Source organism: Sinocyclocheilus rhinocerous, unplaced genomic scaffold (genome assembly GCF_001515625.1).
Source record: "Sinocyclocheilus rhinocerous isolate Xijiao unplaced genomic scaffold, SAMN03320098_v1.1 scaffold510, whole genome shotgun sequence".
NCBI lineage: Eukaryota > Metazoa > Chordata > Actinopteri > Cypriniformes > Cyprinidae > Sinocyclocheilus > Sinocyclocheilus rhinocerous.
The window spans coordinates 551,185-563,872 of record NW_015653008.1 but is presented as its reverse complement, the minus strand read 5'-3'; the positions used below and the strand labels follow the sequence as shown (position 1 = coordinate 563,872).

At 36.9% G+C, this 12,688-nt stretch overlaps 1 long non-coding RNA gene across 1 annotated transcript in view; it reads left to right on the top strand.

The window, feature by feature from the left end:
- Positions 1-12,688, top strand: part of LOC107715507 (uncharacterized) — a 17,891-nt gene that overhangs the window by 2,370 nt on the left and 2,833 nt on the right. The window contains exon 2 of the long non-coding RNA XR_001637099.1: positions 6,518-6,529. This is a non-coding gene — a long non-coding RNA (uncharacterized LOC107715507). The remainder of the gene's footprint in view (positions 1-6,517; positions 6,530-12,688) is intronic.

Here is a 12,688-nt window from a genome sequence, read left to right as displayed (position 1 = left end):
TTTCATTTTTTTAGTACCGACTTGGTACCGAAATACCGGGTCTTTTGACAACACTAATGCAGAGGCAAGATGAAAAGAAAAAATGCCATCTAAACTTTTCTAAAGACAGTAAGTTCCCCTCACATACATTCATATAAACTCCTACCCCTAATTGAACCGCGATTCGTTTAGCATCTCAACCGATTTGAATCGTCACATATTTGAATCGATTTTCAACCGGCTCGCGGTTAATCGTTACATCTCTACTGGTTGGTATATCATGCAGCATCCCAAATTCAAAAATTCAATTCAAGGGTTTAGCATTACCCTTGGAACCCAATAGGATTTTTCATTGGCTTTTGGATTATTGCAGGCTATAAAATCTGTGAAACAAAAGCTTATTCTTACACAATAGTTTTTCTTCATGATAATCTCCACAAATTAACACAACTTCAAAGCCTAAATACAGAGAAGTAAAAAGCTAAACGTAGATTATAAACAAACCCCACACACGCATGACTTCATTTGTCACCACCTTTAAGCTTCAACAACACTTTCAGTCTTTATTTACAAAGCATTTTCCCTGACAGTCTGAGATTGAAAAGATATAAACACAATGACTAGTAAATAGATGAGTTTGCTGCTCAGCATGATGCCATTTAATGTCTCAGACAACCTCTGCAGTCCCACTTAGCAAAAAAATAAATAAAAAATAAAAACAGATGGTTTTACTGATGTATTTTATGTCGTAGAATAAAACATGAAAATACCTTGAGCTTGTGTTAAACGCAGACCTTACATCAGGAAGTGTAAATTCCGGAACAAAACCAGAAGTGCTAACTCGTTTCAGGGATTTGGCCAACAAAAATACGTCATCCCTGCAGCACTCTATTTTACTGTGATGAAATACTAAAGAACTACGAAAGATAGTACCAAGTAAATAGTAATAATGTAATAATGTGTGAATAAATGTTTTCACCACAACAACATTGTGTTTTCATTTATAAAATAAATTGCCTACAGTATAGTTTTGTCTTGTGTCAGATGATAATAAAGACGATAAGTATTATATGCCTCAGTTCAAATAGGCCTATCTCAGTTGTGTTTGGTCTTAGATGTGATTTCTGTGCCACTAGTGGCAAAAATATGGGATTGGAACTCATTCACTATTCCCTACAGTATCTACTGTACTGCATGGCAGTTGAGTGTGCTATGTTAGCGATGACTGAAGGAAATTAACACTGCCTCTCAATTTGCATACTATTTGTCCCATTGGAAAATAGAATTAGTGTGTCCCAAATCGTAGTATGTTGAAATAAGTATCCCAAAGGTAATGGATGGTTTACTATTTCTGGTGAAAATTCGAAGTGCAGATGTGCACTCTTAACAGCTAATATTGGCCACAAACCATTGTGTGTTGGATGAAGATTCAATTACAACTACAAACATGAATTAAAAGTGTTAAAAAGCTACAAACATGGTGGGTAAGACCTGGTTAGTTTAGAGATTTAGATAAAGGGGTTTGCATGATTAATAATCAATATCTAACCTGCTGAAAAAAATATCTATTTAAAGGGGTCATATGATGCGATTTAAATTTTTCCTTTCTAGAGGAGAAACAATAATGTACAGTATGTGGAAAATAATGTGTTTTTTGAACCTTAAACCACATAAACACATTTCATTACACCAACTACTCAAAATAATGTTCTTTTTACCAGCATCATATGACCCCTTCAATGTTATCCGCGTTATACAGCATTTCATCTGCAACAACATTATGAACTTTTATAAAGATACATTTGGTCATTGATTTTTAAATGCATCATTAAACAAATAACAGGTCTATGCATGAAAGACCCGCTAGTGGCAGATCAATGTGTCTCTTCATTTCTCTCCAATACGGTAGGAAATTAAATGAAACTATAAATGTGGAGGTTGTTAACTGTGACAGGATGTATGTCCCAAAGCTTGCCTACTACTCTGCTATATGAAACAAATCTGGTAGGTGCTATAGTAACTCACCATTGGGTTATCTGTTGGGTTATTTTTAACCCAACTATTTTAAGTGAGTAGATGGTTTATTATTACAAAAAAAGGGCTTGCCATGCTTAATTTGTGTTCATTATTATGAAATTAAAAATTAACTAGTGGGGACCCACTTTATATTGTGTTCTTAACTACTATGTACTTACATTTAAATTAATCATACAATGCACTTATTGCCAACACACGTTTTTACATTGTACTTTTATATGAAAATACCATCTGTTATTAATTTATGTAGTTTATCTAAAATTTCACTGCTGATCCTACCTCTACCCCTTAAACACAAATACCATCAAACATGTCCCTAACCTTGCCCATATCCCACCTCAATAACAGAAAGTGTTTTGCAATTAAACACGAACACAATACACTGGACCTAACAATTCATTATTTTATTATTAAGTACATCGTTTTTAAAGACACCTAAAATAAAGTGGGACCACTAGAGGGAAATGAATGTAGCTCACCAGAGTTTAAATTTTTTTAAAAACAGAAGCCTGTGTCATGCTTTTTTTGTTAAGTGACCACACCAGTGAAACATATTATTGGTTTGGTTTAGCACTTTGTTATGTGCATTATAAATGGTAAAGTGTGAAGAGTGTACTTGTTTCTGTGTGTTAACAGCATTGCCACCTCAGTAAAAAAGCACAATGCAGAGTGGTATCTTGGGGCTTATTCCTTTATTAAAGGACACAATGCACTTCATGTTGATTTATTCTCCATATTGTGCATTTAAACTGTGTAACATACACCTAGTGGGTTACTCTTTACTTAAAGTAAAGTTCAACCAAAAATGAAAATTCTGTCATTAACTTTTGACACTTTTTGCATTTTTGACACACTATTTTCCTATTTAATACTGTCAAGTTGCTTTGACACAATCTGTATTGTTAAAAGCGCTATATAAACAAAGGTGACTTGACTTGACTTGATTTAATTACTCACCCTCATGCTGTTCCAAACCCATAAGACCTCTGTTCATCTTTGGAACACAAATTAAGATATTTTTTATGAAATCCTAGAGCTTTCTTACCCTCCATAGAGAGCAATGTAACTGAAATGTTCCTAGACCCAGAAAGGTTGTAAGGACATCATTAAAATAGTCCATGTGACTTCAGTGATACAACTGTAATTTTACAAGGCCACGAGAATACTTTTTGTGCGCAAAGAAAACAAAAATAATGACTTTTATTAAAATATGACAAACTGCATCTCTTGTTCAAGCTCACTCATTCACTCCCTATTATTTGGGAAATAGTGTTTTGGCAAGTGAAGACTAGCTGTACTTTTTCAGAGTGCATTGTAGGTAACAAAACCTCATATATTTCACTATATAGAGGGTACATACAGGTATCACTTTTTCTAGCTGAAATGTTCCCTTAGTTGGACTGCGTGGCCAGACATCCTGCAATTTTGCTGGCTCTGATAGGGAAAACTAGGAGTCTGTCTGTCTGTCTGTCTGTCTGTCTATCTATCTATCTATCTATACTTCCCCCTTTGTAGAACACAATGCTCATCATAATCATTGTCACTGTACTGTCAATGAACTCGCACTAAGATGAAAAAAAAAAACTCTTTAATCCACTGATAAGTAATTCCAAGCGAGGGCTGGTGACACAACATTTGACATTCAAAACTGGTGGAGGTTTATGAGGACGGACAACCGGGAGGATGACAAACAGAGTCCAGCGTGGAGATGACGGAGGTAAGTGCCAGGGAGGAGCCTTGAGCAGGGGCGTGATAGTAGAAGCCCAGGCCACAGTTAGAGATACGCTCCACGGTGTCGTCGATAGAGGGAGTGGAGGAAGGTCTGACGACTCGAGGGGGCCGACTGACGGAGATGACGCCAATGGAGGAGGAGCCCAGGGCGGAAACGGAGAGCTACAGAGCCAGGGTGCGACAGAGGACTAATGTGGATCCAGAGGGATGGAGGGACGAGGTGAAGCTGGAGGAGTGGAATCCTGTAGCAATGGAGGGTTGAAGACTGACCAAGGCAGAGCCGGAGGGATGAGGGAGCCCAGTGGAGCCAGTGGGATGACGGGCCATGGTGGAGACAAGGGAGCTAGGAGCTAAGGCAGAGCCAATGGGTCGAAGGACCGAGGTGGAATCCAGGCCTCGGAGGCGGGAGGCAGAGACTGGGGGTCCTTACGCCAAGGCAGAGTTGGAGACTGGAAGACCCGCTGCGAGACAAAGCTCCAGGATAGCACTGACTGAGGGTGAGCTGAGGAGCTGACAGGAACCAGTGAAGGCGGGACGGAGGAGCCAAGGTGACAAAGGAGTGGAGGTGGGAGAGGGAGGCTGGGTGGGAGTTCATGGCCGTCGGGGATTCTGGGATGGTGTATGCTGCCCACACATACCAAATAGTGACTCCCAGTACCTAAAGCGCTATGGACAGGGGAACAACCTCCATGGTCGTGACAGGACAGACAGATCAGGGCAGACTGACAGTTCAGGGACAGACATTGCTTTCTCGGAAAGAGCACTGGTGGTGTGTGCGGCCCACACACAAAAAATGGGGACACCCATGACAGGGAGTGTCACGGACAGGAGAACAACCTCCGTGGTTGTGACAGGACAGACAGACAATGATGATGGCGGAAGAGTAGGCATATCTGAATATAAATCCATTGCTTCCTCTGAGCTCAGTCTCAGTTGGTCTAAATTCTGAGAACGAGGAATTCCTCCAGGTGTTCTGCGAGGGAGCGATCTCCCTGCTCAAGGCAGAGCAGGGTGACGGTGGCGAAATGGTCCATGAAGAAACCGAAAATAAAAACACAGACAACACAAAAAACAAATGGTGGTAAATACACTGCTAAATGCACTTTTAAGTCAGGTCTTCTGTCACGGCAGTGTCGATGAACACACACGAAGACGAAGATAAACACTCTTTAATCAATCCACAGGTAAGTAATTCCAAGCAAGGACTGGTGACACACATAACATTTGACATTCAAGACCCGATGAACTCAAACTGAACAGACAGGAACTTAAATACACAGACCAAATGAGGATAATTAACAAGACACACCTGAACCTAATGAAAACTCAAATCAGAAACCCATGACAACTATCTCAACGGTGAAAACGGTGCAAACAAAGTCCAAACAGTGATGGTGTGACAATCTTAATATGTTTTCGATAAATGCTAACAAAAACATCATGTCAAATATTTATTGGTGTGTAGTCAATAAAAAAACCTAAGGAATGTTTTTACTCTAAAATTCAACAAAATGACAAGTGCAAATCCACATTTTGGTGACTGGATCTGTCATGGCTCTGCTGGAGCTGTCAGCAGTCTATAAAAGATTGCCCCAAAGAATCAATTTGTGCAGTCAGTCGCACAACAGCTCATTCCCATTTTAGATGTGTTTTGTGTGTTTTCATTCATTCATTGCATTCATTCTGAACACTTATGCAGTCTTTATGGCACTCAGTAGGTGCAAACGCAATGCCTTCCGCCTACTGTGGTAAGATGATGGGGAATTGATTTCGGACAAAGCAACTGTTTTCAAACAGGCCTGCCAAACACTGCCTCTGCCCAAAAAACATGTATCCCTGCCCAAAACTCATGGGACTGACTGAGAGTTGTGTGCAAATTTCCTTATTGGATAACACAGGCCACAAAAAGATTAGACACATTGCTGTTTACTGGCTAGTGCTGCCACAGAGGTAAGTGTGATTTTTAAACAGCTTTTTTATGTTTGCTGGGAAACCTTGGGTTCTGACATTCATATGGGTGTTACTTTGACTCATACCACCTTCCTGAAGATCGTTGCAGACCACATTCACACTTTCGTTGTGTTTCCTGATGGCAGTGACCTCTTTCAGCAGGATAATGCACCCGCCACACTGAAAAAAATAATTGTTTATGGTTTGAGGAACACAACAAGAGTTCAAGGAGTTGCCTTGGCCTCCAAATCCAGATCTCAATCCAACTGAGCGTCTTTGGATGTGCTGGACCAACAAATCCCATCCAAGGAGGCCCCACCTTGCAACTTTCAGGACTTGTAGCAAGTATCTGCTGCTAATGTCTTGGTGCCAGAAACCACAGGACACATTCAGAGGTCTTGTGGAGTCCATGCTTTAATGCATCAGAGCTGTTTTGGCAGCACAAGGAGTAGGCATAAAAGACATTAAAAAAGTAGGCATTTGGTTTTAATGTTGAGACTGATCAGTGTAATAAAAGTCCATATCATTTGCTCATGAATGGTGCATGTGTTAAGGACACCGTGATGTAATACAACAATATACTTCATTTTAAGCTTGTTTCAGAACACTAAGCCTGCACGAATTCGCAATATATCTGCGCGTCACAGAAAAACCCTAAGTTCTTATCTCTTAAACCATAATTGGTCATGGCGCTTTGTGAAGAATTAAATGCAGAGAAATGGCACAGAACATGCTATTGATTAGCAACAAGCAAATGTGGTAATAGTTTGCATATGAATCAGGACTCAAAGCTGCGAGAAAAGACAAAAATATTTTAAAGTCATTTTTACTGGTCGCTGCATGGGCTGACTGAGTATTCCATGGGGAAAATATTATGACACGTACACCATTCTGTGATATTGTCGACATCTGTATGTTAAAACCATATGCTGTACATTTAGCCCCGTCAGGAGGCAGGGATATGGACTCCCAAAGTAAGTAAGCAAGCAAGCAAATAAATAAATACATACATGCATGCTGTTTAGGTGGAGATAATGTATTTTGGGGAAATTTTTCCAGTGAACAGCTTCTTCAGTGCCCATCTGCTTAATTTGAGTGGGAAAGAAGATCACACCCTCATGCAATGTAAAAGGAACACAATGTACTGAGCATACATCTCTCTCTCTCACACTCCCTGCACTACGTGCCTGTAAGATAATGTACTGCACATTGCACTCCTGCAGTTTCATGCATCCTTTTGTAGAGCTTTCACGCATCCCCTAGTGAAAAAAAAAGAAGTTAAGTATACTTGCAGTCTGACTAATTGTCAGTGTACTTCAAGTGTGTTATTGATTAGTTAACTTGAAGTATTCTATTTTGGAACAACTATGAGTGTATATTTAAGTTGTAATTAAATTATAGCAAAGTATAACTTTAAGTGTATTTAGTGTACTTTTATATGCTAAATTGGAACAACTACACTTAGTACACTTTAGGTATATCTCTAATTACATGCTCGATTAGTGATATTAAAGTGTACTTTTTTTGTATCACAAGTAAATCACTGTTTATTTATGAGTGTCTTTGAAACACACAAGCAATATGCTATAAATGTATTATTTTTGAGTAAAAATATGCAAATTTTCCCCCAATGCTGAATCCACTTTTTAAGGTCATTACAATAAATACATAACTTCAATGACAGACAGAGACACATTATTAACAATTCAAACAGTGTTTATTTAAACCGCAAATGGTTTTAGCATTGCAAAACCTAAAATGCACCAACCATGTTTTTTAAATAAAAAGAACGCTGAAAGAAACAAACATAAAAACTGATTCCTGGGGAACTACTTCTGCAGCTTTATACAGATATCAATGCCAATTGTTGTTTTTCAGCTTTATTTCTCCATAAAATGTATAATGATATGTTATAATAATGCAATGATATAATATTAATGCAGAGTGAGTGAACTTCAATTTTTGGCCATGCAATATAGATGGTGTTTACTGACTGTACACTTTAAAATGCATTCGCTTTATTTCTGAAAACAATGTATGTCCAAGTAATGAAGTGAATTCCAAGCATGAAGAAGTGAACTTAAAAATGACTCAAAAATGTGACTTAAAATATACTACAACTTCAGGTTATTTAATAACGTACTTTGAAAGTATTCTTTCAATGCATTGTTACAATGATCGTTTTCAGCACACAGTTAAACAAATATTCATAACATATAATTTAAGTAAAGTGCAAATAAATATACTTATCAAAAATTAACAGAACTTTCAATTCAAGTATATTTTTGTAAAATATATTTTTTGAAAATATACTAAATTACACTTATTTTAAAGTGTTGTATTGTGAAAATAGGCAAAAAAGCATGATGCTAATATACTTTTTATATATTTAAAGATAGTAAATTTTTTGTTTTTTTTGCAATGCACTATTAAAACAGGGAATATATTACAACGTATACTTTTTTTCACAAGGGTCTGGACAGATGTGGATGACAAAGTGGTGCTTCAATACAGAAGATATGGCAGATCTCTTGCTTCAGTCTATTGTCTATTCACACCAAGGACGATAATTGTAATGAAGACTATAAAGAAATAGGTTTTTTAAAAGTCCACACCACACCACAACTATAACGATAACAGCACAGAAGAACTATAGCATTGGAATCACTTTCAGAACAATACAGTCAGCTCAGCTGACTTACTGCTTGGTGGTTGCTCTTTTATAGCTCAGGAGATTTCATAGAGTGGAGAGATATATTTCAGAGAGAGTCTCAGAGGTTAACATTCCATATGATTCCATAAGAGATAATAATAATAATAATAAAACAGTAACAGCAATCAATAAATAATCAAGAAAGCTCAAATCATGTGCTGGAAGAACATAAGAGATTTTTGAGTTCTGATTGAAATCTCTGACTTTGGGCAAATCGTTCAGAGCCGTAGAGTATTCGGCCCTCTCATGTCTGGTAATTCACCAAAAACAGTTATGTAACATCTCTTTTTTTCTTTTCACATGTCAAGTCAAAAGCCGGGGTGTATAATGAGTTGCACTGTATGTCATAACTGAAATTACTTCAGCACATTATCATTGATATCAATATCTATTGGCTCTGTGTACTGCCAGATTAACAAAGTCTGACTGATTTAGGAAACCATTGAGGGAAACAACAAAACAAGCAAATTCTTTTTTCTTTTTTTTTTTTTGCAAATGATCTGTGAGCAAATCCCAGTAGATTAATATTTCATTTTTTTCAACTCTGTTCTTTTTTTTTTAACACGGAATGAGAAATAATACACCCCGCTGTCCTTGAACTATACACTTCCCTTTCTGAGGCTTCCTTGAACAGCTCTTCTTAAATTGGCAGACGTTGCTTTGAGAGACTACTAGAAGCGTACACAAGAAAACATCTGCAAGCAGTCTTCTTGTACTCTTAATGCTCTTTGTAAACACTGAATCCACTCAGTACTGATCATGAATCATCTCATGAATCAGTTCTATGAATTATGTTTTTAATTATTTTCAGAGTTGATTAGTGTCTATGTCCTTGATGGGTCTGATCAGCCGTGTGTTTTGAATTTTCCTTTGATACAATGTCACATGCAATTTACAAACACATACAGTTATGGGCTGTGCTGTCATATAAAACATTAACCATGTTCCATAACATAAAAAAAGAAAAAGCTAAAATCGAACCAAAAAAAAAAAAAAAGCAGTGTGAAGAATTGGATGATGTCTTCATTCACATTACGCACCTCTCAAGTCATCTTGAAAGTTTGGACACAACGAAGGTACAAAACAGATTTCAGTACTTCAATAGGTTGGTATATTAACATTATATCAGTTAATGAAATTACGGTATTTAACTGTAAATTTAAGTTAAAACCGTACAACCTAAAACGTTGCTACCGTATTTTTTACGGTAAAATTCCGGCAACCACAGCTGCCTGTTTATTACCGTAAATTTTACGGAATTTTTTTTACAGCAAGTCTGCTTCAACTGGAGGCATAATCACAAGTGTGAAGAAGAAATACAGTGTGTTCCCATGAATTCATAGTTTGACTTGAATATGATCCCATGCCAAATGTAAAACACATTCTAGGCGACGCTTTACAGCCTCAATGTGGAGCTCTATTAATTACAGAATAAAACAAAACAAAAGACTATTGGCTCCAGTCGTCTGTTTAACCTTAAGCGTTAGCTGTCACCAAACACCTCATGCTGAGTGTGAGTGTGTGTTTGTGTACGCTAATAGTGTGTCCAGGCATGGAATGTAACACTTTTAGCTGTAGTATGGGCCATTGGAGTGGGTAATGATTTAATATCTACTTATGCCTAAGGGAGGAGAATGTGTTTTATTAGGATGCGTATGCGCCGAAAAAGAACTACTTCAGGATTTCAGGGTCAGTTGAAAGGCCTGACACTTAGCCCCAACTTGATGACTGTGAGGGAATCATTTGTTCCTGGCCTCAAGCTACAAAAACACAAATTAATGAGCAGCTAGAAGATGTTGTTGCACTGGAGCTGATCATTTTAATCAGTCTAAATATTTTTAAAACAAGTAACGTTTACTTGACATTGAGAAGCCAAGAAGTGTAATATAATAAGACTTAGACCTGTCTTGAAATAAGTTTATTAACCTTTTGCCAAATAGTTTCTCTTGTTTTTAACATAAAACATGCTAAATGTTCGATTTATGCTTACAATAAGAAAAAAATGCTATTGGGGTGAAAATGATATTCTCTGAAAAGTATACTTTTTATACAACAGTTTATTCCAGTCTGTGAATTTGATTGGCTGAAGTGTTCAAGAGTGCTGATAATATCTAATAGATAGATAGATAGATAGAGTGAAGTAATGTACTGTATAGAGAATACTGTATGTTGGTATAGGGGGCAATTTCAGATTGAAACCAGGATTTTTCAGTGACTATTTTTTTTTAAGTACATTGATTCCCCAGTAGATGGTTGCAAGCAGATTCATTCGAAACACTGATTCATTAATGAACCACCTCTAGATTTGTTGCTCTGAGATGCCAACAGCATTCATTTGGCTTCAATTGGAACTATTATCACTGATGAAGCAAACAGAGAAAATGCAACTGGCAAAACTGTGTTTAAGGCTGCATTTACAGTGGCACAAAAAAAATAGAATTTTTTACTCATATAATCTAAATATGTTGCACACGTATAAACGCAGAAATTCATTTGAGATCGGATTTTTTCACATCCATTCTGAGCCACTTCCGACTGTGTTTTTAATCAGATACTTATCTGTTATCTGACTTGCATTTAAACACAGTTGATTTCCCTTGGAATTCCAAGATGTAAGTTACCTCTCTAAATACATTTTTGAGTCACATTACATTTTTCTAAATGGCCTTTATCACAATGGCTCTGTAACTCCCCGTCTACGAAAAAGTTGCAAAATGAAAAGACGTACGAGAACAAAAATGCGCAAAACAATAATTCGTTTATTGGGAGTTTAGGTTTGGGAGCTGACAAGGCCAAAATAACAAACAAAACGTTCACAGAGCCTACTACGCTAACTACAAACCCAAAAACAGAAATCAGAATTTTGAAAGTGCTGTGCACCAATCAGGACACAGCAACAATCAGCCTGCAGGAGCCAATCAGATGAGGCTTCCTAGACCAACTACAGACACTCTCAACACAACAGAGAAATAACAGAACTAACCATAGTGTCATAAATGGCACAATTAAACATGTGTATGTTGAGCCAATGGAAAAACCAGTCTGTGTTGTTGGTTCAATGAAATATTAGTATGGAGTAACTACAGTATGAAAAAAACACAAAACCGGTGAATGCCTGAACTCGTGATTCTGCAAGAAACTTGTCAATTAGCACAATTTTTCAGAATATTAATTAAAAGAAATATCAATCACAGTCATGCTGTAGATCTGAATATCAGTAATTTCTCACACAGTTTTGCTTTTTATGTAAACTATCTTGTTTTAAAGACATTTAGAAAAAAATAATAAGGAAATAATTTTTTGTTGAGAAGCTGTGAAAATAGTTTTCAAGGATGTTGTACTTACCTACAGCACTAGGCTGAATTTTTCATGCTTCATGCCTTTTCTATTTCTCAATACAGCTCTTCTATATTTCCTTCCTGATATTTGAAGGGGGGCTATTATGCTGCTGCTGGGCTCAACTATTTGTAATCATGAAATCTTTAACACACCACGATTCTAGGAATCATTTTCTCCAACAGCATTTCCTCTGTCGAGCCTAAAATGAGTTTGGTTAAGATGGAGTTGGGAGCCCAGATTGTTTTTGTTCTTTATTGAAACAAGATGCACTTGGCCATCTCCAGCCTAGAAATTAAAATAAGGCTTATGTTATTCTCTATTGATGCAGAGAATAACATCCAGAGCAGCCCTAATTCCATTTGTTTATTAGATTCTGATCTGCATGATTTCTGATTTATATGAGTTGGCTTGTAAGATTAATGTATTCTCTATGGTGGTTGTTTGTCATAGTTATGGAATTAATGCTGTCGTATGAATGGTTATGATTTCATGTTTGCTGGCCAAATGGGTGCCCTAAGCAGAGTGCCAAAAAAAAAAATGATGGAAGTAAAAAAATACAAAAAAAAAACACTATAGGGGTCAAAACAGAACTTTAATAACATATACAAGTAAATAAATGAATAAATTGTAATTAAATTGTATTATTTACAAATTAGCGCTAGACTGTTACCTATGTCTATGATTTTATTAATACAGTTGTCTGATTGATGTTATCGTCTCAAGCATTCAGAAATCACGCAAAAGAAAATTAAGCAGTTTTACTACGATAAAACTATGGTTAATTTTGGTAAGGGTTGTGATGTCCACATGTTTTTGTTGAAGAAATTATAGAGGCTGTGTCATCTCACAAAAAAGGTGGCCAAAAATGAAAGATTAAGTGGATATTTGAATTAAATGTTTGGTCAATATTAAACAAGGATTTGATCGTCCTGTAAGTGT